Source organism: Ascaphus truei, unplaced genomic scaffold (genome assembly GCF_040206685.1).
Source record: "Ascaphus truei isolate aAscTru1 unplaced genomic scaffold, aAscTru1.hap1 HAP1_SCAFFOLD_1674, whole genome shotgun sequence".
Taxonomy (NCBI): Eukaryota; Metazoa; Chordata; class Amphibia; order Anura; family Ascaphidae; genus Ascaphus; species Ascaphus truei.
In genome coordinates, this window is record NW_027454568.1 from 397 (window position 1) to 22,950 (window position 22,554).

At 43.3% G+C, this 22,554-nt stretch overlaps 1 long non-coding RNA gene across 10 annotated transcripts in view; it reads left to right on the plus strand.

Annotated features, from left to right (window-relative positions):
• Positions 1-670: 670 nt before the first annotated feature.
• The window catches only part of LOC142476737 (uncharacterized), a 48,429-nt gene continuing 26,545 nt past the window's right edge, over positions 671-22,554 (plus strand). For 5 of the 10 annotated variants that reach the window (XR_012791944.1, XR_012791952.1, XR_012791953.1 and 2 more), the window contains exons 1-14: positions 671-795; positions 1,814-1,909; positions 3,354-3,457; positions 4,690-4,800; positions 7,199-7,318; positions 8,339-8,434; positions 9,879-9,982; positions 11,225-11,335; positions 13,727-13,848; positions 14,867-14,962; positions 16,407-16,510; positions 17,743-17,853; positions 20,245-20,364; positions 21,385-21,480. This is a non-coding gene — a long non-coding RNA (uncharacterized LOC142476737). The remainder of the gene's footprint in view (positions 796-1,813; positions 1,910-3,353; positions 3,458-4,689; positions 4,801-7,198; positions 7,319-8,338; positions 8,435-9,878; positions 9,983-11,224; positions 11,336-13,726; positions 13,849-14,866; positions 14,963-16,406; positions 16,511-17,742; positions 17,854-20,244; positions 20,365-21,384; positions 21,481-22,554) is intronic. The other 5 variants (XR_012791945.1, XR_012791951.1, XR_012791948.1 and 2 more) reach the window with 5 other exon arrangements.

Genomic DNA, 22,554 nt, shown 5'->3' on the forward strand with positions numbered 1-22,554 from the left:
CGTTTGATGCTCTCAATCACTCTCCTCCTTCATATTCTAAACTCTCTCTTGGTATCCGTAACACAGTTCTATCCTGGTTTTCATCATAACTTTCCTGTCACACATTCTCCATCTCTGTTGCTAACATGTCTTCGTCTTCTATTGATCTGTCTGTGGGTATACATCAGGGCTCTGTTCTGAGATCTCTCTTTCTCTCTACATACTATCATTTGGTGACCTCATCAACTCTTTGTGACAATCCTATAAATAACAAATACAAATATCAGGTCATGGGAATAAGTGATTTGGACATAAAAGTAACATTTCGGAAGTGTGGACAACTAATACATCTTGTAGATTGCCTTTACAGTGTGATGTCATTGATTCAGTAGATTGTGTGCAGACCAGGACTGCAGTACAGTGTCACTCACATGGATGACTTGCGTGGTAGAAGCTCAAGAACAAGGATGTCAAACTCCAGTCCTCGAGGGCAGCAAACAGGCCAGGTTTTCAGGATATCCCTACTGAAAACCTGGCCTGTTTGGGACCCTCGAGGACTGGAGTTTGACATGCATGCTCTAGAAGGAGCACAGCTGTGGGTGGGAGGTGGATTTGCTTTGCATCAAATGGTTTGGAGCAAGGTTTATTGTATGTATTATCATAATAACAATGCAATGCTTAACTTTTATTTCAGGAGGGATGACTGCAGAACAGAAGTGAATATTGAAGCCATGTGTTCCTTTTCTTGCAAAAGAGAAAATTTGAAGGACAGTTGAAGAGAAGGAAAATTACTACACAGAGACAGATAAGCAATGTGTATATTTCTCATTTACCATTTAGTATTTGTCGTTTTATTGACTCCACACAATCCGGCTGCTACGGGTTTCACATTGAATATTTTCATCTCTACTCTACCCCTTCCTGTGATCTGAACCATGCAAGTTTTCGTTGATTCAATACATCATGAGTAGAGGGTGGCTACAGTATGAAGTAAAGACCCAAGGACCACATCTACTACCATTCATAACAAGAACATGTGCAGTAGCGCACAGCTGCAGTTCTATGTGATTGTTATGAAAGGTTAAGGTGGTTCAATTCTATGAATCTGGAGTGGGATGGATCCTGTTTGCATCATATGGTTTCATCTAGGCCAGTAGATTATATAACTCTCAGTACAGGTTACACATGGCATCAGTATTAGTGATTTAAAGAGGAGGAAAGCTTCAATGTGGAGAACAAAGCCAAGTAATGTTGAAGTTACTCCTTTTACCATTTACTTGGTCAGTCTGTACTGTGTACTCCCCACACAGCTGCTAAGGATCTTCCATTTTAAATACTTTCACCTCCTATTCTGCACTGCTTTGCTGCCCATTATTCAGAGATGCGTTCCAGTCATGTTTACCACTCTGAATCTCTCTGCAGTCATTGGTTCAGCACATCATGGGTAGAGCATGGCTACAGATACAGCAAGCTATTATTATTTTACCGGCTGATCATCCATAATATTGCATTAAAACATAGAATATCACTTAATTTCCAAAAGATTCAGTGATGCTGATAATGCACAATCTCACAACATTTCCCATCATAATGCCATAATGCACCAGTGGGAGAAATAATCCTTGCTATATCTGTACATTGTGTGACGTATTACCTCCATGACCATTGAGAGCAAGTACATCTTCTGTATAGAGCGGCTGTGTTATGATGCAGTTATTGATCATCATTGACATAATCACAAGAATCTTATGCAAAGGGAAATTGTCCGCAGCGAAGTGAGATTTCAGCCCCCAAACGTCTGTAATATTAATGCAATGTCTTACTTTTGTTGCAGTGAACACTGAAGAGACGGATCTACTACAACACTGTACAGGATGAGCATACGCTACAAGCAGCAAAATGATCTTGCAGTTGACAGTATGTTGTTCTGGTAATGTGCACAATTATTATTTATGGGCTACACACCACAGTGCTGGACATATTCTGTTAACTTCAACTCTACTCCTAACATGGAGATGTCTTCCTGGTGTTACTGATTCAGTACATCATATGCACAGTGTGGTTATGATATGATGGATTGATTTAATGAACCCACCAACCAATGATGACATCTGCATCATCTTCTGTAAAGTGCAGCTACAGCATGATATTATCAGCATTTGGTGCGGTATAATCAGAGGTATCTATGTGCTTTTGTGCCTGTTTTAAGTCCTCCAGCTTAACGCCCCTACACCTCCCACTACACAGGCATACTTACTTATGCATACACTGACATCTGGCATACCTACACACACCCCAGGGCCACTTCCTTCCCCTGATGTCAGGGAGAGGATGGGCATGCAGAGTGCAGTAAGTCTCCACGTTACTCTGGCCAACAGTCTTGGCCTACCTCCAGCATCTGTCACCCACAACATCTGTTCCCTCCTTGTAAAGTGCTGAACTATCTCACCTGGGTCAGTGCTATAGCTGATCACAGTGCCCGATCAGGATGTCACTGTGACAGGCAGCAGTGCAGATTGACCGGTCAATCAATGCAGTGCCGCAACATATGCACTAAATGAGATTTCCGTGCCCCCAGTCAGGTTACTCCCTGGGCAGTGACCCTGCTCACACCCTCCCCTAGTTCCACCTCTGATCACAATTATCTCTCTTGGAGAGTGTAGCAAATTGGAGTTGGGGGAATCTCACCTCTGCCATGCATGGTCACAATCTGGGCACAGGACCCAAATAGTGGGCAATGTGGCACTTCTTACAGTAGAGAATAAGTAACTTTATTCTTTACTTGTGTATTAAGGACCTTATTTGCATTAAATTCAGTCCACATGGGACCAAGACTTTCTGGCTTACTGAACAAAGTGGAATTGTTTCGTAGAGGGTGGAGAATTGTATTTTATCTGAAATTACCCCCTCTGCACAAAATACAAACAATTATACCCATACAAGTACCTTGTGGAAGTTGTTGCCCTCTATCTTCCTGTGGTCTCTCCCTGTTTCTCACCGTGCCTCCTCCCATTTCCTTGCACCTCTGCGTCTCCGCATATATCCCTATACTCAGAGCCGGCTCCGGTCAGTGACATGGGATGCCCAAATATGAGCATACCCATATATGGGCATCCATGCCACTGACCGGAGCCCGCTCTGTTGCGGATATGGAGAGAGACTGGGAGATTTACATCCCCTTATAATTCATATGGTGCATAGTACCGGCACGTATTGTTTTACCGGTACTGTGTACCTTCCTACTTTCACACTGGTACAGTATATGCTGCAGTGGGACTGAGAGGGATATATTGGTAACACATAGTCATTGTTGGGGGAATTCAATCCATTTTGAAAATAGTAATGAAATGTTTTTTACTTTTCTTTTTTTTCAGTAATGAAGAATGAAACATTTCTGTTAAAATTGAATTGGAGGTGAACTGGATTCATCATCAACTCTGCACCAGTGTGAATTGATGTTCTTTAATGTTCTGATAAGGTACATGCAACATCTCTTCCTCAACCCCTGCACCACTCTCTGCCTCTTGCCTCTCTCTCTCCACCTCCCTGCTAAGCGTATTAACCCATCTAATGTAATCCACATTCCATGTCTCACTTTACTCTTCACTTCTCACGTGCCCTCTGGAATGACTGCTCTCTGACTAACAAGGTCTATTTGTACATGACCTCTTCTGCTCTCATCCACCACCTCTCATTCCCCTCACCCCTGTCCTACTCGATACCTCAGCTTAATTGAACTCTCTCCTCTGACATCTACCCTTATCTCTAACCTCTCCTCACTTTCTGCTTAAACTAACTATCTTGTTAACTTTTACAATGCTATCATCTCCTCCTCCCTCCTCCTCCTTCCTCCTCCCTCCTCCATTATATATATACCCCTTCTAGGCTCTGACACACTCATCCCTCTAAGGCCATGATTATCATGGGCACATGCTTGGTCGTCCACAGTGCGTGCGAGCGATGCAGAGCCGCCTCGGACCTCAGTGCAGGGATTGCTGCATACCCCCAGCATCTGTCACCCACAAACAATACACACACTAATACTCCCCACAATACACACTATAATACCTCCTCAATACTAATCTCCCCAATAATATTATAGCTCCAAACACAATATACACAACACCCTTACACAAGATACACAATCTAGTACTCTCCTCTGCACCTCTACACACAATATAATACTCCCACACACACAATATACACACTACCCTCCTACCCCCATAAAATACAACCAATAATACACACACACTTTGTGGATGTTGGGACCAGCTCCCGGCATGCACCAGTGAAAGAGAGAGGCCCGCAGAAGCTCGGAAGAACTCCCTCCATCCGTGCCTTCCTCCGTTTCACATCTTCTCCCTGTCTCTCTCCCTCCCTTTCCTTGCATCTCCCTGCGTCTTTACGTATACCCAGTCAGTGACGGCTCTGGTCACGTGATGCCTTAATATGGGCTTATCCATATATGTTCATCCACGTCACTAATGTGATGCCCGCACTGTTGCGGAGCTGGTACTTACGACGGGCACTTATTGTTTTATCAGTACTGCGTACCTGACTCTACCGGCCTACTTTCAACACTAGTACAATATGTGCTTCACTACGAGTGAGTGGGGAATATTGGCATCACACAGTCACTGTTGAATATGCCATTCAATCCATTTTGAAAATAGTAATGCAATGTGGTTTTGTTTTGTTTGCTTTTTGCAGTAATGAAGAATGGAAAAGTTATATTAAAATTAAATTGGAGGGGGACTAGATTCAGCATTTCATCATGAACTCTGCACTTGTGAGAATTTAACTTCTTGAATACCCTGACAGGTACACGCAACATTAAGACTATAATCTGCTGTGCAAGCTTTCGTGCTATACCTCCCCCTCAGGTTTTGATTTATACATTTGCTGCCTCAATTCATGTCCTCTAATATTTGAAAGCTCTCTCCTAGCATTTTCTCTTTACCACAGAACGTCATCCCAATGTAACCTCTCTCTTGTTCTTTCTGCTTGCTGTTTCCTCACTCCTCTGTTAAACTTTTCTAATTTCTCTAACTTCCACACTCCTGCTTTTATCCACATGTTCTCCTCTTTCCTTCCCCTACCTTTGCATGTGTCTACACACTGCACCATTTGTACAGACCTCTATTGCAGCTATTTCTGCACTGCTCAATGAAAAGCACTCTTTAATATCCTATTCTCTGTGCCCCCTCTCTCTGCGCCCCCTCTTTTGGCGCCTCCTCTCTCTGCGCCCCCTCTCTCTGCGCCTATCTGTCTCATTCTCTCTACGTCCCTCTCTCTCTACATAGAGCTATCTCTGTCTCTCTCTACACCTATCTCTGTGTCTCCTTCTATGTTTGCTGATGTGTGGGATATCTCTTATAATCTTGAACCTGCTCATATACACATCGGGCCTCCCTGCCTCTGCCTCCCTGCTAAGAGTGTTAACCTATCTAATGTAATCCACATTCCTTTCCTTACTTTTCTCTTCCCTTCTCCTATGCCATCTGGAATGTCCGTTCTCTGACTAACAAGGCTCTAGTTGTACATGACCTCTTCTGCTCTCATCATTCACAATCAGTCATTCCCCTCACCCCATCTTACCTGTCCCACTGATTTGCCTCTGCTTAATTAAACTCTCCTCTGACATCTACTCTAACCTCTCTGCTCTCTCTCTCTTTCCGCTTAAACTAACAATCTTATTAACTCTTACAATGCTATCCTCCTATCTATATGCCCCCTCTAGGCTCTGACACACTTGTCCCTCTAGCCCACACCCTTGGCTAAATTCCCAAACATGTTCATCACACTTCCACTCGCTGTTCTTAATGCCTATGAAGGAAATCACACAATTGATATTTGATTTTTCTACAGTAAAAATGTCTCCAGTCCTGTATAAAGCTGCTCTCTGGGGCCAAACCACACTACTTTTTTTTCACATTCATCAACACTCAAATTTAATTTACGCTGTCTTTTTTTCCCTGTATTTGACTCCCTCCACTAACCTTCTCCTCACACTTGCCATCCTTCCTTCACTTCTCCTCAAGCATTTGACTACTTCAGAGGCAAGGTGGATGCCACCCACAAGGAGATTCCTTCTGTCCCTTCCCCCTTCTCTCCTTCTACCTAATTCTCCTTCTGCATTTGACTCCTTTTCTTCTCTTACAGAGCTGGAAGCTAATCATCTTCTCTTCTCCCTCTACCACATGCCCTCTAGATCGTATCCCCTCACACCTTACTGCATCTCTTAGTCCCCACTCTCACCCACATCTTCAATTCCTCCCTATTCTCTGGCTCTTTACCCTCTTACTTTAAGCCTGTAGTGGTCACCCTTTTCTCAGAAACAACCTACACCCTATGTGCCTTACTAACTACCGCCCTGTATCCCTCCTGCTGTTTGTCTCCTAATTGCTAGAATGTCAACATTCTTAAATCACATTCCCTCCTGGATCCTTTACAACCTGCCTTTCGTACAGCTCGTTCTACAGACTGTGCTTAAAGCAAATTCCCAAGGTCACTTTTCCCTACTAATCCTACTTGATCTATCTGCTGCGTTTGATGCTCTCAATCACTCTCCTCCTTCATATTCTAAACTCTCTCTTGGTATCCGTAACACAGTTCTATCCTGGTTTTCATCATAACTTTCCTGTCACACATTCTCCATCTCTGTTGCTAACATGTCTTCGTCTTCTATTGATCTGTCTGTGGGTATACATCAGGGCTCTGTTCTGAGATCTCTCTTTCTCTCTACATACTATCATTTGGTGACCTCATCAACTCTTTGTGACAATCCTATAAATAACAAATACAAATATCAGGTCATGGGAATAAGTGATTTGGACATAAAAGTAACATTTCGGAAGTGTGGACAACTAATACATCTTGTAGATTGCCTTTACAGTGTGATGTCATTGATTCAGTAGATTGTGTGCAGACCAGGACTGCAGTACAGTGTCACTCACATGGATGACTTGCGTGGTAGAAGCTCAAGAACAAGGATGTCAAACTCCAGTCCTCGAGGGCAGCAAACAGGCCAGGTTTTCAGGATATCCCTACTGAAAACCTGGCCTGTTTGGGACCCTCGAGGACTGGAGTTTGACATGCATGCTCTAGAAGGAGCACAGCTGTGGGTGGGAGGTGGATTTGCTTTGCATCAAATGGTTTGGAGCAAGGTTTATTGTATGTATTATCATAATAACAATGCAATGCTTAACTTTTATTTCAGGAGGGATGACTGCAGAACAGAAGTGAATATTGAAGCCATGTGTTCCTTTTCTTGCAAAAGAGAAAATTTGAAGGACAGTTGAAGAGAAGGAAAATTACTACACAGAGACAGATAAGCAATGTGTATATTTCTCATTTACCATTTAGTATTTGTCGTTTTATTGACTCCACACAATCCGGCTGCTACGGGTTTCACATTGAATATTTTCATCTCTACTCTACCCCTTCCTGTGATCTGAACCATGCAAGTTTTCGTTGATTCAATACATCATGAGTAGAGGGTGGCTACAGTATGAAGTAAAGACCCAAGGACCACATCTACTACCATTCATAACAAGAACATGTGCAGTAGCGCACAGCTGCAGTTCTATGTGATTGTTATGAAAGGTTGAGGTGGTTCAATTCTATGAATCTGGAGTGGGATGGATCCTGTTTGCATCATATGGTTTCATCTAGGCCAGTAGATTATATAACTCTCAGTACAGGTTACACATGGCATCAGTATTAGTGATTTAAAGAGGAGGAAAGCTTCAATGTGGAGAACAAAGCCAAGTAATGTTGAAGTTACTCCTTTTACCATTTACTTGGTCAGTCTGTACTGTCTACTCTCCACACAGCTGCTAAGGATCTTCCATTTTAAATACTTTCACCTCCTATTCTGCACTGCTTTGCTGCCCATTATTCAGAGATGCGTTCCAGTCATGTTTAGCACTCTGAATCTCTCTGCAGTCATTGGTTCAGCACATCATGGGTAGAGCATGGCTACAGATACAGCAAGCTATTATTATTTTACCGGCTGATCACCCATAATATTGCATTAAAACATAGAATATCACTTAATTTCCAAAAGATTCAGTGATGCTGATAATGCAGAATCTCACAACATTTCCCATCATAATGCCATAATGCACAAGTGGGAGAAATAATCCTTGCTATATCTGTACATTGTGTGACGTATTACCTCAATGACCAATGAGAGCAAGTACATCTTCTGTATAGAGCGGCTGTGTTATGATGCAGTTATTGATCATCATTGACATAATCACAAGAATCTTATGCAAAGGGAAATTGTCCGCAGCGAAGTGAGATTTCAGCCCCCAAACGTCTGTAATATTAATGCAATGTCTTACTTTTGTTGCAGTGAACACTGAAGAGACGGATCTACTACAACACTGTACAGGATGAGCATACGCTACAAGCAGCAAAATGATCTTGCAGTTGACAGTATGTTGTTCTGGTAATGTGCACAATTATTATTTATGGGCTACACACCACAGTGCTGGACATATTCTGTTAACTTCAACTCTACTCCTAACATGGAGATGTCTTCCTGGTGTTACTGATTCAGTACATCATATGCACAGTGTGGTTATGATATGATGGATTGATTTAATGAACCCACCAACCAATGATGACATCTGCATCATCTTCTGTAAAGTGCAGCTACAGCATGATATTATCAGCATTTGGTGCGGTATAATCAGAGGTATCTATGTGCTTTTGTGCCTGTTTTAAGTCCTCCAGCTTAACGCCCCTACACCTCCCACTACACAGGCATACTTACTTATGCATACACTGACATCTGGCATACCTACACACACCCCAGGGCCACTTCCTTCCCCTGATGTCAGGGAGAGGATGGGCATGCAGAGTGCAGTAAGTCTCCACGTTACTCTGGCCAACAGTCTTGGCCTACCTCCAGCATCTGTCACCCACAACATCTGTTCCCTCCTTGTAAAGTGCTGAACTATCTCACCTGGGTCAGTGCTATAGCTGATCACAGTGCCCGATCAGGATGTCACTGTGACAGGCAGCAGTGCAGATTGACCGGTCAATCAATGCAGTGCCGCAACATATGCACTAAATGAGATTTCCGTGCCCCCAGTCAGGTTACTCCCTGGGCAGTGACCCTGCTCACACCCTCCCCTAGTTCCACCTCTGATCACAATTATCTCTCTTGGAGAGTGTAGCAAATTGGAGTTGGGGGAATCTCACCTCTGCCATGCATGGTCACAATCTGGGCACAGGACCCAAATAGTGGGCAATGTGGCACTTCTTACAGTAGAGAATAAGTAACTTTATTCTTTACTTGTGTATTAAGGACCTTATTTGCATTAAATTCAGTCCACATGGGACCAAGACTTTCTGGCTTACTGAACAAAGTGGAATTGTTTCGTAGAGGGTGGAGAATTGTATTTTATCTGAAATTACCCCCTCTGCACAAAATACAAACAATTATACCCATACAAGTACCTTGTGGAAGTTGTTGCCCTCTATCTTCCTGTGGTCTCTCCCTGTTTCTCACCGTGCCTCCTCCCATTTCCTTGCACCTCTGCGTCTCCGCATATATCCCTATACTCAGAGCCGGCTCCGGTCAGTGACATGGGATGCCCAAATATGAGCATACCCATATATGGGCATCCATGCCACTGACCGGAGCCCGCTCTGTTGCGGATATGGAGAGAGACTGGGAGATTTACATCCCCTTATAATTCATATGGTGCATAGTACCGGCACGTATTGTTTTACCGGTACTGTGTACCTTCCTACTTTCACACTGGTACAGTATATGCTGCAGTGGGACTGAGAGGGATATATTGGTAACACATAGTCATTGTTGGGGGAATTCAATCCATTTTGAAAATAGTAATGAAATGTTTTTTACTTTTCTTTTTTTTCAGTAATGAAGAATGAAACATTTCTGTTAAAATTGAATTGGAGGTGAACTGGATTCATCATCAACTCTGCACCAGTGTGAATTGATGTTCTTTAATGTTCTGATAAGGTACATGCAACATCTCTTCCTCAACCCCTGCACCACTCTCTGCCTCTTGCCTCTCTCTCTCCACCTCCCTGCTAAGCGTATTAACCCATCTAATGTAATCCACATTCCATGTCTCACTTTACTCTTCACTTCTCACGTGCCCTCTGGAATGACTGCTCTCTGACTAACAAGGTCTATTTGTACATGACCTCTTCTGCTCTCATCCACCACCTCTCATTCCCCTCACCCCTGTCCTACTCGATACCTCAGCTTAATTGAACTCTCTCCTCTGACATCTACCCTTATCTCTAACCTCTCCTCACTTTCTGCTTAAACTAACTATCTTGTTAACTTTTACAATGCTATCATCTCCTCCTCCCTCCTCCTCCTTCCTCCTCCTTCCTCCTCCCTCCTCCATTATATATATACCCCTTCTAGGCTCTGACACACTCATCCCTCTAAGGCCATGATTATCATGGGCACATGCTTGGTCGTCCACAGTGCGTGCGAGCGATGCAGAGCCGCCTCGGACCTCAGTGCAGGGATTGCTGCATACCCCCAGCATCTGTCACCCACAAACAATACACACACTAATACTCCCCACAATACACACTATAATACCTCCTCAATACTAATCTCCCCAATAATATTATAGCTCCAAACACAATATACACAACACCCTTACACAAGATACACAATCTAGTACTCTCCTCTGCACCTCTACACACAATATAATACTCCCACACACACAATATACACACTACCCTCCTACCCCCATAAAATACAACCAATAATACACACACACTTTGTGGATGTTGGGACCAGCTCCCGGCATGCACCAGTGAAAGAGAGAGGCCCGCAGAAGCTCGGAAGAACTCCCTCCATCCGTGCCTTCCTCCGTTTCACATCTTCTCCCTGTCTCTCTCCCTCCCTTTCCTAGCATCTCCCTGCGTCTTTACGTATACCCAGTCAGTGACGGCTCTGGTCACGTGATGCCTTAATATGGGCTTATCCATATATGTTCATCCACGTCACTAATGTGATGCCCGCACTGTTGCGGAGCTGGTACTTACGACGGGCACTTATTGTTTTATCAGTACTGCGTACCTGACTCTACCGGCCTACTTTCAACACTAGTACAATATGTGCTTCACTACGAGTGAGTGGGGAATATTGGCATCACACAGTCACTGTTGAATATGCCATTCAATCCATTTTGAAAATAGTAATGCAATGTGGTTTTGTTTTGTTTGCTTTTTGCAGTAATGAAGAATGGAAAAGTTATATTAAAATTAAATTGGAGGGGGACTAGATTCAGCATTTCATCATGAACTCTGCACTTGTGAGAATTTAACTTCTTGAATACCCTGACAGGTACACGCAACATTAAGACTATAATCTGCTGTGCAAGCTTTCGTGCTATACCTCCCCCTCAGGTTTTGATTTATACATTTGCTCCCTCAATTCATGTCCTCTAATATTTGAAAGCTCTCTCCTAGCATTTTCTCTTTACCACAGAACGTCATCCCAATGTAACCTCTCTCTTGTTCTTTCTGCTTGCTGTTTCCTCACTCCTCTGTTAAACTTTTCTAATTTCTCTAACTTCCACACTCCTGCTTTTATCCACATGTTCTCCTCTTTCCTTCCCCTACCTTTGCATGTGTCTACACACTGCACCATTTGTACAGACCTCTATTGCAGCTATTTCTGCACTGCTCAATGAAAAGCACTCTTTAATATCCTATTCTCTGTGCCCCCTCTCTCTGCGCCCCCTCTTTTGGCGCCTCCTCTCTCTGCGCCCCCTCTCTCTGCGCCTATCTGTCTCATTCTCTCTACGTCCCTCTCTCTCTACATAGAGCTATCTCTGTCTCTCTCTACACCTATCTCTGTGTCTCCTTCTATGTTTGCTGATGTGTGGGATATCTCTTATAATCTTGAACCTGCTCATATACACATCGGGCCTCCCTGCCTCTGCCTCCCTGCTAAGAGTGTTAACCTATCTAATGTAATCCACATTCCTTTCCTTACTTTTCTCTTCCCTTCTCCTATGCCATCTGGAATGCCCGTTCTCTGACTAACAAGGCTCTAGTTGTACATGACCTCTTCTGCTCTCATCATTCACAATCAGTCATTCCCCTCACCCCATCTTACCTGTCCCACTGATTTTCCTCTGCTTAATTAAACTCTCCTCTGACATCTACTCTAACCTCTCTCTCTCTTTCCGCTTAAACTAACAATCTTATTAACTCTTACAATGCTATCCTCCTATCTATATGCCCCCTCTAGGCTCTGACACACTTGTCCCTCTAGCCCACACCCTTGGCTAAATTCCCAAACATGTTCATCACACTTCCACTCGCTGTTCTTAATGCCTATGAAGGAAATCACACAATTGATATTTGATTTTTCTACAGTAAAAATGTCTCCAGTCCTGTATAAAGCTGCTCTCTGGGGCCAAACCACACTACTTTTTTTTCACATTCATCAACACTCAAATTTAATTTACGCTGTCTTTTTTTCCCTGTATTTGACTCCCTCCACTAACCTTCTCCTCACACTTGCCATCCTTCCTTCACTTCTCCTCAAGCATTTGACTACTTCAGAGGCAAGGTGGATGCCACCCACAAGGAGATTCCTTCTGTCCCTTCCCCCTTCTCTCCTTCTACCTAATTCTCCTTCTGCATTTGACTCCTTTTCTTCTCTTACAGAGCTGGAAGCTAATCATCTTCTCTTCTCCCTCTACCACATGCCCTCTAGATCGTATCCCCTCACACCTTACTGCATCTCTTAGTCCCCACTCTCACCCACATCTTCAATTCCTCCCTATTCTCTGGCTCTTTACCCTCTTACTTTAAGCCTGTAGTGGTCACCCTTTTCTCAGAAACAACCTACACCCTATGTGCCTTACTAACTACCGCCCTGTATCCCTCCTGCTGTTTGTCTCCTAATTGCTAGAATGTCAACATTCTTAAATCACATGCCCTCCTGGATCCTTTACAACCTGCCTTTCGTACAGCTCGTTCTACAGACTGTGCTTAAAGCAAATTCCCAAGGTCACTTTTCCCTACTAATCCTACTTGATCTATCTGCTGCGTTTGATGCTCTCAATCACTCTCCTCCTTCATATTCTAAACTCTCTCTTGGTATCCGTAACACAGTTCTATCCTGGTTTTCATCATAACTTTCCTGTCACACATTCTCCATCTCTGTTGCTAACATGTCTTCGTCTTCTATTGATCTGTCTGTGGGTATACATCAGGGCTCTGTTCTGAGATCTCTCTTTCTCTCTACATACTATCATTTGGTGACCTCATCAACTCTTTGTGACAATCCTATAAATAACAAATACAAATATCAGGTCATGGGAATAAGTGATTTGGACATAAAAGTAACATTTCGGAAGTGTGGACAACTAATACATCTTGTAGATTGCCTTTACAGTGTGATGTCATTGATTCAGTAGATTGTGTGCAGACCAGGACTGCAGTACAGTGTCACTCACATGGATGACTTGCGTGGTAGAAGCTCAAGAACAAGGATGTCAAACTCCAGTCCTCGAGGGCAGCAAACAGGCCAGGTTTTCAGGATATCCCTACTGAAAACCTGGCCTGTTTGGGACCCTCGAGGACTGGAGTTTGACATGCATGCTCTAGAAGGAGCACCGCTGTGGGTGGGAGGTGGATTTGCTTTGCATCAAATGGTTTGGAGCAAGGTTTATTGTATGTATTATCATAATAACAATGCAATGCTTAACTTTTATTTCAGGAGGGATGACTGCAGAACAGAAGTGAATATTGAAGCCATGTGTTCCTTTTCTTGCAAAAGAGAAAAATTGAAGGACAGTTGAAGAGAAGGAAAATTACTACACCGAGACAGATAAGCAATGTGTATATTTCTCATTTACCATTTAGTATTTGTCGTTTTATTGACTCCACACAATCCGGCTGCTACGGGTTTCACATTGAATATTTTCATCTCTACTCTACCCCTTCCTGTGATCTGAACCATGCAAGTTTTCGTTGATTCAATACATCATGACTAGAGGGTGGCTACAGTATGAAGTAAAGACCCAAGGACCACATCTACTACCATTCATAACAAGAACATGTGCAGTAGCGCACAGCTGCAGTTCTATGTGATTGTTATGAAAGGTTGAGGTGGTTCAATTCTATGAATCTGGAGTGGGATGGATCCTGTTTGCATCATATGGTTTCATCTAGGCCAGTAGATTATATAACTCTCAGTACAGGTTACACATGGCATCAGTATTAGTGATTTAAAGAGGAGGAAAGCTTCAATGTGGAGAACAAAGCCAAGTAATGTTGAAGTTACTCCTTTTACCATTTACTTGGTCAGTCTGTACTGTCTACTCTCCACACAGCTGCTAAGGATCTTCCATTTTAAATACTTTCACCTCCTATTCTGCACTGCTTTGCTGCCCATTATTCAGAGATGCGTTCCAGTCATGTTTAGCACTCTGAATCTCTCTGCAGTCATTGGTTCAGCACATCATGGGTAGAGCATGGCTACAGATACAGCAAGCTATTATTATTTTACCGGCTGATCACCCATAATATTGCATTAAAACATAGAATATCACTTAATTTCCAAAAGATTCAGTGATGCTGATAATGCAGAATCTCACAACATTTCCCATCATAATGCCATAATGCACAAGTGGGAGAAATAATCCTTGCTATATCTGTACATTGTGTGACGTATTACCTCCATGACCAATGAGAGCAAGTACATCTTCTGTATAGAGCGGCTGTGTTATGATGCAGTTATTGATCATCATTGACATAATCACAAGAATCTTATGCAAAGGGAAATTGTCCGCAGCGAAGTGAGATTTCAGCCCCCAAACGTCTGTAATATTAATGCAATGTCTTACTTTTGTTGCAGTGAACACTGAAGAGACGGATCTACTACAACACTGTACAGGATGAGCATACGCTACAAGCAGCAAAATGATCTTGCAGTTGACAGTATGTTGTTCTGGTAATGTGCACAATTATTATTTATGGGCTACACACCACAGTGCTGGACATATTCTGTTAACTTCAACTCTACTCCTAACATGGAGATGTCTTCCTGGTGTTACTGATTCAGTACATCATATGCACAGTGTGGTTATGATATGATGGATTGATTTAATGAACCCACCAACCAATGATGACATCTGCATCATCTTCTGTAAAGTGCAGCTACAGCATGATATTATCAGCATTTGGTGCGGTATAATCAGAGGTATCTATGTGCTTTTGTGCCTGTTTTAAGTCCTCCAGCTTAACGCCCCTACACCTCCCACTACACAGGCATACTTACTTATGCATACACTGACATCTGGCATACCTACACACACCCCAGGGCCACTTCCTTCCCCTGATGTCAGGGAGAGGATGGGCATGCAGAGTGCAGTAAGTCTCCACGTTACTCTGGCCAACAGTCTTGGCCTACCTCCAGCATCTGTCACCCACAACATCTGTTCCCTCCTTGTAAAGTGCTGAACTATCTCACCTGGGTCAGTGCTATAGCTGATCACAGTGCCCGATCAGGATGTCACTGTGACAGGCAGCAGTGCAGATTGACCGGTCAATCAATGCAGTGCCGCAACATATGCACTAAATGAGATTTCCGTGCCCCCAGTCAGGTTACTCCCTGGGCAGTGACCCTGCTCACACCCTCCCCTAGTTCCACCTCTGATCACAATTATCTCTCTTGGAGAGTGTAGCAAATTGGAGTTGGGGGAATCTCACCTCTGCCATGCATGGTCACAATCTGGGCACAGGACCCAAATAGTGGACAATGTGGCACTTCTTACAGTAGAGAATAATTAACTTTATTCTTTACTTGTGTATTAAGGACCTTATTTGCATTAAATTCAGTCCACATGGGACCAAGACTTTCTGGCTTACTGAACAAAGTGGAATTGTTTCGTAGAGGGTGGAGAATTGTATTTTATCTGAAATTACCCCCTCTGCACAAAATACAAACAATTATACCCATACAAGTACCTTGTGGAAGTTGTTGCCCTCTATCTTCCTGTGGTCTCTCCCTGTTTCTCACCGTGCCTCCTCCCATTTCCTTGCACCTGTGCGTCTCCGCATATATCCCTATACTCAGAGCCGGCTCCGGTCAGTGACATGGGATGCCCAAATATGAGCATACCCATATATGGGCATCCATGCCACTGACCGGAGCCCGCTCTGTTGCGGATATGGAGAGAGACTGGGAGATTTACATCCCCTTATAATTCATATGGTGCATAGTACCGGCACGTATTGTTTTACCGGTACTGTGTACCTTCCTACTTTCACACTGGTACAGTATATGCTGCAGTGGGACTGAGAGGGATATATTGGTAACACATAGTCATTGTTGGGGGAATTCAATCCATTTTGAAAATAGTAATGAAATGTTTTTTACTTTTCTTTTTTTTCAGTAATGAAGAATGAAACATTTCTGTTAAAATTGAATTGGAGGTGAACTGGATTCATCATCAACTCTGCACCAGTGTGAATTGATGTTCTTTAATGTTCTGATAAGGTACATGCAACATCTCTTCCTCAACCCCTGCACCACTCTCTGCCTCTTGCCTCTCTCTCTCCACCTCCCTGCTAAGCGTATTAACCCATCTAATGTAATCCACATTCCATGTCTCACTTTACTCTTCACTTCTCACGTGCCCTCTGGAATGACTGCTCTCTGACTAACAAGGTCTATTTGTACATGACCTCTTCTGCTCTCATCCACCACCTCTCATTCCCCTCACCCCTGTCCTACTCGATACCTCAGCTTAATTGAACTCTCTCCTCTGACATCTACCCTTATCTCTAACCTCTCCTCACTTTCTGCTTAAACTAACTATCTTGTTAACTTTTACAATGCTATCATCTCCTCCTCCCTCCTCCTCCTTCCTCCTCCCTCCTCCATTATATATATACCCCTTCTAGGCTCTGACACACTCATCCCTCTAAGGCCATGATTATCATGGGCACATGCTTGGTCGTCCACAGTGCGTGCGAGCGATGCAGAGCCGCCTCGGACCTCAGTGCAGGGATTGCTGCATACCCCCAGCATCTGTCACCCACAAACAATACACACACTAATACTCCCCACAATACACACTATAATACCTCCTCAATACTAATCTCCCCAATAATATTATAGCTCCAAACACAATATACACAACACCCTTACACAAGATACACAATCTAGTACTCTCCTCTGCACCTCTACACACAATATAATACTCCCACACACACAATATACACACTACCCTCCTACCCCCATAAAATACAACCAATAATACACACACACTTTGTGGATGTTGGGACCAGCTCCCGGCATGCACCAGTGAAAGAGAGAGGCCCGCAGAAGCTCGGAAGAACTCCCTCCATCCGTGCCTTCCTCCGTTTCACATCTTCTCCCTGTCTCTCTCCCTCCCTTTCCTAGCATCTCCCTGCGTCTTTACGTATACCCAGTCAGTGACGGCTCTGGTCACGTGATGCCTTAATATGGGCTTATCCATATATGTTCATCCACGTCACTAATGTGATGCCCGCACTGTTGCGGAGCTGGTACTTACGACGGGCACTTATTGTTTTATCAGTACTGCGTACCTGACTCTACCGGCCTACTTTCAACACTAGTACAATATGTGCTTCACTACGAGTGAGTGGGGAATATTGGCATCACACAGTCACTGTTGAATATGCCATTCAATCCATTTTGAAAATAGTAATGCAATGTGGTTTTGTTTTGTTTGCTTTTTGCAGTAATGAAGAATGGAAAAGTTATATTAAAATTAAATTGGAGGGGGACTAGATTCAGCATTTCATCATGAACTCTGCACTTGTGAGAATTTAACTTCTTGAATACCCTGACAGGTACACGCAACATTAAGACTATAATCTGCTGTGCAAGCTTTCGTGCTATACCTCCCCCTCAGGTTTTGATTTATACATTTGCTCCCTCAATTCATGTCCTCTAATATTTGAAAGCTCTCTCCTAGCATTTTCTCTTTACCACAGAACGTCATCCCAATGTAACCTCTCTCTTGTTCTTTCTGCTTGCTGTTTCCTCACTCCTCTGTTAAACTTTTCTAATTTCTCTAACTTCCACACTCCTGCTTTTATCCACATGTTCTCCTCTTTCCTTCCCCTACCTTTGCATGTGTCTACACACTGCACCATTTGTACAGACCTCTATTGCAGCTATTTCTGCACTGCTCAATGAAAAGCACTCTTTAATATCCTATTCTCTGTGCCCCCTCTCTCTGCGCCCCCTCTTTTGGCGCCTCCTCTCTCTGCGCCCCCTCTCTCTGCGCCTATCTGTCTCATTCTCTCTACGTCCCTCTCTCTCTACATAGAGCTATCTCTGTCTCTCTCTACACCTATCTCTGTGTCTCCTTCTATGTTTGCTGATGTGTGGGATATCTCTTATAATCTTGAACCTGCTCATATACACATCGGGCCTCCCTGCCTCTGCCTCCCTGCTAAGAGTGTTAACCTATCTAATGTAATCCACATTCCTTTCCTTACTTTTCTCTTCCCTTCTCCTATGCCATCTGGAATGCCCGTTCTCTGACTAACAAGGCTCTAGTTGTACATGACCTCTTCTGCTCTCATCATTCACAATCAGTCATTCCCCTCACCCCATCTTACCTGTCCCACTGATTTTCCTCTGCTTAATTAAACTCTCCTCTGACATCTACTCTAACCTCTCTCTCTCTTTCCGCTTAAACTAACAATCTTATTAACTCTTACAATGCTATCCTCCTATCTATATGCCCCCTCTAGGCTCTGACACACTTGTCCCTCTAGCCCACACCCTTGGCTAAATTCCCAAACATGTTCATCACACTTCCACTCGCTGTTCTTAATGCCTATGAAGGAAATCACACAATTGATATTTGATTTTTCTACAGTAAAAATGTCTCCAGTCCTGTATAAAGCTGCTCTCTGGGGCCAAACCACACTACTTTTTTTTCACATTCATCAACACTCAAATTTAATTTACGCTGTCTTTTTTTCCCTGTATTTGACTCCCTCCACTAACCTTCTCCTCACACTTGCCATCCTTCCTTCACTTCTCCTCAAGCATTTGACTACTTCAGAGGCAAGGTGGATGCCACCCACAAGGAGATTCCTTCTGTCCCTTCCCCCTTCTCTCCTTCTACCTAATTCTCCTTCTGCATTTGACTCCTTTTCTTCTCTTACAGAGCTGGAAGCTAATCATCTTCTCTTCTCCCTCTACCACATGCCCTCTAGATCGTATCCCCTCACACCTTACTGCATCTCTTAGTCCCCACTCTCACCCACATCTTCAATTCCTCCCTATTCTCTGGCTCTTTACCCTCTTACTTTAAGCCTGTAGTGGTCACCCTTTTCTCAGAAACAACCTACACCCTATGTGCCTTACTAACTACCGCCCTGTATCCCTCCTGCTGTTTGTCTCCTAATTGCTAGAATGTCAACATTCTTAAATCACATTCCCTCCTGGATCCTTTACAACCTGCCTTTCGTACAGCTCGTTCTACAGACTGTGCTTAAAGCAAATTCCCAAGGTCACTTTTCCCTACTAATCCTACTTGATCTATCTGCTGCGTTTGATGCTCTCAATCACTCTCCTCCTTCATATTCTAAACTCTCTCTTGGTATCCGTAACACAGTTCTATCCTGGTTTTCATCATAACTTTCCTGTCACACATTCTCCATCTCTGTTGCTAACATGTCTTCGTCTTCTATTGATCTGTCTGTGGGTATACATCAGGGCTCTGTTCTGAGATCTCTCTTTCTCTCTACATACTATCATTTGGTGACCTCATCAACTCTTTGTGACAATCCTATAAATAACAAATACAAATATCAGGTCATGGGAATAAGTGATTTGGACATAAAAGTAACATTTCGGAAGTGTGGACAACTAATACATCTTGTAGATTGCCTTTACAGTGTGATGTCATTGATTCAGTAGATTGTGTGCAGACCAGGACTGCAGTACAGTGTCACTCACATGGATGACTTGCGTGGTAGAAGCTCAAGAACAAGGATGTCAAACTCCAGTCCTCGAGGGCAGCAAACAGGCCAGGTTTTCAGGATATCCCTACTGAAAACCTGGCCTGTTTGGGACCCTCGAGGACTGGAGTTTGACATGCATGCTCTAGAAGGAGCACAGCTGTGGGTGGGAGGTGGATTTGCTTTGCATCAAATGGTTTGGAGCAAGGTTTATTGTATGTATTATCATAATAACAATGCGATGCTTAACTTTTATTTCAGGAGGGATGACTGCAGAACAGAAGTGAATATTGAAGCCATGTGTTCCTTTTCTTGCAAAAGAGAAAATTTGAAGGACAGTTGAAGAGAAGGAAAATTACTACACAGAGACAGATAAGCAATGTGTATATTTCTCATTTACCATTTAGTATTTGTCGTTTTATTGACTCCACACAATCCGGCTGCTACGGGTTTCACATTGAATATTTTCATCTCTACTCTACCCCTTCCTGTGATCTGAACCATGCAAGTTTTCGTTGATTCAATACATCATGAGTAGAGGGTGGCTACAGTATGAAGTAAAGACCCAAGGACCACATCTACTACCATTCATAACAAGAACATGTGCAGTAGCGCACAGCTGCAGTTCTATGTGATTGTTATGAAAGGTTGAGGTGGTTCAATTCTATGAATCTGGAGTGGGATGGATCCTGTTTGCATCATATGGTTTCATCTAGGCCAGTAGATTATATAACTCTCAGTACAGGTTACACATGGCATCAGTATTAGTGATTTAAAGAGGAGGAAAGCTTCAATGTGGAGAACAAAGCCAAGTAATGTTGAAGTTACTCCTTTTACCATTTACTTGGTCAGTCTGTACTGTCTACTCCCCACACAGCTGCTAAGGATCTTCCATTTTAAATACTTTCACCTCCTATTCTGCACTGCTTTGCTGCCCATTATTCAGAGATGCGTTCCAGTCATGTTTACCACTCTGAATCTCTCTGCAGTCATTGGTTCAGCACATCATGGGTAGAGCATGGCTACAGATACAGCAAGCTATTATTATTTTACCGGCTGATCATCCATAATATTGCATTAAAACATAGAATATCACTTAATTTCCAAAAGATTCAGTGATGCTGATAATGCAGAATCTCACAACATTTCCCATCATAATGCCATAATGCACCAGTGGGAGAAATAATCCTTGCTATATCTGTACATTGTGTGACGTATTACCTCCATGACCATTGAGAGCAAGTACATCTTCTGTATAGAGCGGCTGTGTTATGATGCAGTTATTGATCATCATTGACATAATCACAAGAATCTTATGCAAAGGGAAATTGTCCGCAGCGAAGTGAGATTTCAGCCCCCAAACGTCTGTAATATTAATGCAATGTCTTACTTTTGTTGCAGTGAACACTGAAGAGACGGATCTACTACAACACTGTACAGGATGAGCATACGCTACAAGCAGCAAAATGATCTTGCAGTTGACAGTATGTTGTTCTGGTAATGTGCACAATTATTATTTATGGGCTACACACCACAGTGCTGGACATATTCTGTTAACTTCAACTCTACTCCTAACATGGAGATGTCTTCCTGGTGTTACTGATTCAGTACATCATATGCACAGTGTGGTTATGATATGATGGATTGATTTAATGAACCCACCAACCAATGATGACATCTGCATCATCTTCTGTAAAGTGCAGCTACAGCATGATATTATCAGCATTTGGTGCGGTATAATCAGAGGTATCTATGTGCTTTTGTGCCTGTTTTAAGTCCTCCAGCTTAACGCCCCTACACCTCCCACTACACAGGCATACTTACTTATGCATACACTGACATCTGGCATACCTACACACACCCCAGGGCCACTTCCTTCCCCTGATGTCAGGGAGAGGATGGGCATGCAGAGTGCAGTAAGTCTCCACGTTACTCTGGCCAACAGTCTTGGCCTACCTCCAGCATCTGTCACCCACAACATCTGTTCCCTCCTTGTAAAGTGCTGAACTATCTCACCTGGGTCAGTGCTATAGCTGATCACAGTGCCCGATCAGGATGTCACTGTGACAGGCAGCAGTGCAGATTGACCGGTCAATCAATGCAGTGCCGCAACATATGCACTAAATGAGATTTCCGTGCCCCCAGTCAGGTTACTCCCTGGGCAGTGACCCTGCTCACACCCTCCCCTAGTTCCACCTCTGATCACAATTATCTCTCTTGGAGAGTGTAGCAAATTGGAGTTGGGGGAATCTCACCTCTGCCATGCATGGTCACAATCTGGGCACAGGACCCAAATAGTGGGCAATGTGGCACTTCTTACAGTAGAGAATAAGTAACTTTATTCTTTACTTGTGTATTAAGGACCTTATTTGCATTAAATTCAGTCCACATGGGACCAAGACTTTCTGGCTTACTGAACAAAGTGGAATTGTTTCGTAGAGGGTGGAGAATTGTATTTTATCTGAAATTACCCCCTCTGCACAAAATACAAACAATTATACCCATACAAGTACCTTGTGGAAGTTGTTGCCCTCTATCTTCCTGTGGTCTCTCCCTGTTTCTCACCGTGCC